Consider the following 4,325-nt stretch of genomic DNA (forward strand, 5'->3'; position numbering starts at 1 on the left):
AATAAGACTGTAAACCCCAAGAGTCCAGATGCACAGGCCACTTCAATCTGCCTTAAACTTCCTGGAACGTTTCCAAAGCCCACTAGGAAAATCAAGTACTATTTAGAGCTAGTGTGCTGGCTCAGTGTTACAAAATGCTCTGTGTCCCCATGTGTCTACTCTGTCTTCCAGGCATCCCAAACTGCATTGCTTCTGGCCCCCGGCCTCCCCCCAACACATAGGGCAAGGGGCTGCTGTGGAATGCAGCCCTGACTATTGTCCAAACCCTTGCTCCCAGCTTGTCACCTCCCCACCCACTGGGGTGGGCAAACTGCAGGAGCAGAAACAGGGACTCTTTAAAATCCCCAGATCAAGTAAGAATCCTTTCCCACTTGTCCCTCCCCTTCCCCTCTGTGTTTGTCCCCTCCCTTACCCTGTCCCCAGCTGGGGGATGGGGTGTGGACCACCAGGGACAGCAGCTGCAGCTGAGTGTGGGTTTCTTTCTGCCCTGTCCCCCTGTCGTGATCACTATCCCTGACTGAACCCAGCTAGAGCCACTGTGGAGCCCCCCGCCCTGACCAGTTGGGGACAGCAGCAGCAGTAGGTGGGAGAGAGGGGAACGGGAGCAGAGAGGCCATGCTGCTGAGGACTGAGGGGAGGGGAGAAATTCTTACCTGCTCTGGGGGGGCTGCATGGTCCAAAAAAGGAGGTGCAACTGTGCCACTGCACCTACCTTTGACCTGTCTCTGCCAAGTGCTGGGGGGCTTTTGTCATGTGTACTCTGCTCCCTACCAACCTCAAGGTCTCTGCATCTGTTTAATCCCTGTCTGTGGCACTTCCCTGCTCTCTGGAGTGTCAAGATCCCTTGGAGCAACAAGCAGGAGCAGAGGGGCTGACCTGCTGGAAGGGCTGCGTGGCTTACCTCCTCTTGTCCCAAATAAGCCTGGCACCCCAAAGCGCAGGGTCCTGAGTAGAGGTGATAGTGACTGCACAGTTCTCAAGGCAGGAGTTGAAAAGCCATGGAGATCTAGGGTGCACTGGTTGTCTCTGTAGCTTCAGGAGCTACTTAATCTGTGCTTGCCCCCTCCGCTCAAATACACGCACATAGGATTTCCTAGGACAGGCTTCTCTAGCAAAATGTCTTTGCACTTAAGTTTCCCTATCCCATTTTTTCTCTTCTTTCTCCCTTGTTTTTTAGTGCTGACACTTAAGAGGGCTTATCTTCATTCTTAACTACAAAAGTTGACTTGTTTTTTTTCACATTAGTGAATTTTTAATGTGACCTGCTGACTTGCACGAAAACTACAAACTGTCTTGCTTTGCTTGGCTTTATCCCATATTAGCCAGCTCAAGCTAACATACCTGACAAGGCAGGTACATTTTTCAAGAGAAAGGTGTGTAGGAAATAGAATTGCCGTACTGGATCAGATCCTGGTACCTAGCCTCCTCAAAAGAAGGGTTTCCTTCTAATCCTAAATGTTTCATTACTGTTGTCCATCACTTAGCATTTACATGAAGTTTTGATGTTGAAGTTTAAAGATTGAAGTTGAAAAAGTTAAGTGCTAAATGAGAAGTTAATGGTTTTGATGCAGATGTGCTTGGTACAGTGGGTGCTAAGAGAAGGTGATCATAATTCCATGGTCCCCTGGACATCATTTGTAGAAATCTACAGTTTTTCGTAGAAGTCAAGGCCAGAAGAAACCACTGGGGAAGAACAGATGGCAGATTTCTCCTGGGACCAAGCCTTTTAACCTGGGATCCTAGATGTGTACAAGATTGTTGTCCCACTTTACCTATCTGTGAAATATCTGAGAGAACACTTTTTCCCCCAGGGCAATAGTAGCTAATTTGGGTTAATTGCCATTCATTTCAGGGATCAGGCTATGTGTGTAAAGAAATGATTCCCTCTTCTTTTGTCCCAGGCTTTGATTTGGATCAATCAAAACCACCTCAGATGTGATGTCTGTTTTTAGCTCTTGTGTTTATCTAATCTGACCGCTTACATAAAGCAGGCCATAGGGATTCCCTGAATTAATTTCTCCTTCATGTCCAATAGCTGTGGTTGAATTAAAGCTTGTGGTTCAGAAAAATACCTAGACCCGGATAAATCTGATGTCTATTTTTAGCCTAGAATTTTTTCTTTAATCTTCTAAATAGGAGCAGACCCTTTACTGTCCTATTACACATTAGTTCTTCAGGCACATTACATCCATAAGGCAACTTTTATGTTTTTCTTTAAAGTAGGAATTGGGGGGTTTAAGGTTTTGTATATCATCTTCTGTTATGTTAGGTGGGGTCATGACACAACATAATGCATCATAGCATCACATTCTATTAGTCTGACGGAAATCTGAAAAATAGTGCTGCAAAATGTCAGATGCCTTGTGGCTGATGCAGGAATTTGGCAAAAATAGTCATAATTACTTAGCCATCCATGGACACTGATGCAGTGAGGCAAATCCTTCAAGGCACTGCCAGTTGTCAGCAGTCTTGGGTGAAGTTCATTATTAGTTTTCAGGCTGTATCATGCTAGCATAACCTATTTAGTCAGTGGGTTCTGCTTCTTGTAGGGTTTTAAAACCAAAATCAGTAAGCATCAGTAATACTTTATTTGGAAAACGTGTTCTGTCCTGCCATGACAAGAGGCTTTTGCACCTTGGGGCTAAGTTGTATGTTAGTTTTTTGATAATATTTGGTGTCAGCTTTTTAATTGTTTTCAGCCTGCCTTTAACTATATGGTCCCAGGAGGATTTTTTTCAAAATTAGTTTTGTTTTTCATACTTTTAAAAATACAGTGGTAATATAAGCTCATTGTGACCATATCCCTTTACCTGCAAGTTAAATCATTAATGGTGATTAATTGCTGACTATGTAATGGCTGTTTGGAGTACTTCTGTGTAGGTGGAAGATGTGTATCAGTCAACTCCAGGGTTTTAGTTAGGCTAATCTCCCTGGTTTGGACAAGACCTTAGAGTATTTCCCTGTTGAAAAGGGGAGCAGTAGAGAAATATAGGGTCTTTGATGCAGAAAAAAAGAAGTCCAAGGGAATATTGGGAAATATGTACCCCAGGTTCTTCTCTTTTGATTGCTGTAACAAGGTACAGAAATTTATTTAAAAAAAAACCCAGCTCATTACAAAATGTAAAAAGTTTTTTTTCCAAGAAATAAAACTGGCAAAATGTAACGAGAAATATTTTATAAATAATAAATAAATTAGAATATTGGTCATTTATTTGATTTCAGCGTTTAAGCAGATAAGGACAAAGTGCTGGAAATGAGAGGAGAAATAATCCCACCACTTCTCACATGCTGTCTTTGTTGAACATTCATTCCTATTTGATGTCTTCTTTTGTTAACATAAGTTTTAAAAGAATGCTAAGCCTGCACAAATTCACATGCCTTTTCAGAACATAGACGCACAAATTTACACACATTTACAAGGCTCCAGACCAGCAGAAGCCATTCAGATGTGAAATTTTAGAGAATCAGAGGTTTTATAACTGGCACAAACCTTGAACAGTCAGCAGAAAAAGTTGAATTTTGATTCACTTATCATTTATGTCTCAGTTCTCTGAGTCTGTAGACTCCAAAATACAAGAATGTAGAATGCCTGGTCAGTGAAAATGCAGCAATGTCCCTCATGCTTCTTCCTCCCCACCCCCGTTTGGATACAGAACAAGTGTTTCTGTCCAAAATCATTTCCATATTTGCCAGAGAGTTCAAAGCAGGGATCTTATTATTGCCAGCATTTGTCAGAGGAGTGACAAGCTACCTTGCTACATTTCAGTGTCCTTTTTTTTACCACTGTGTAGTGGTTCTGATATTGTAATAGCAACCCTCGCAGATCTTTTGGACAACGTATGTAAAATTGTACAGTGCCATAGCTCAGAAGATATAAACATTAAGCCGCAACCTAACTGTCCTCAATTAGAAGTCAAGGAGGTCAAGTAATTCCATTTCTGCCCACTTCCTTGTTACCAATTCTGCACTGGCTGGTGGTGGCTCTTGTCAGACTGGGCACTGGACTTACCACGTGATCCAATCTGATTCTCATTTAGCATGTTTTTTCTTTAAACTATTCACAATATTCTTTCTCAAAATTTGCTGAAATATAAATGGCTCTTCATATTGACCATTTAACTCACAGGCTACGTATGAAAACTGGAAATAAAGGAAAGGGGTATATTTTTCTTAAGCATATGAAATCAGACTTCATTCTGTTTCCCTAGCAATGTGAAAGCAAAAATCTTTCACCCTTATTCATGTTAGATAGCATGATTTAACTTGCAGGTAAGGGGATATGGTCACAACGAGCCTATATTACCACTATAGTTTTAAAAATATGA

Source organism: Gavialis gangeticus, unplaced genomic scaffold, assembly GCF_001723915.1.
Source record: "Gavialis gangeticus isolate Ggan-Ray unplaced genomic scaffold, GavGan_comp1, whole genome shotgun sequence".
Taxonomy (NCBI): domain Eukaryota; kingdom Metazoa; phylum Chordata; order Crocodylia; family Gavialidae; genus Gavialis; species Gavialis gangeticus.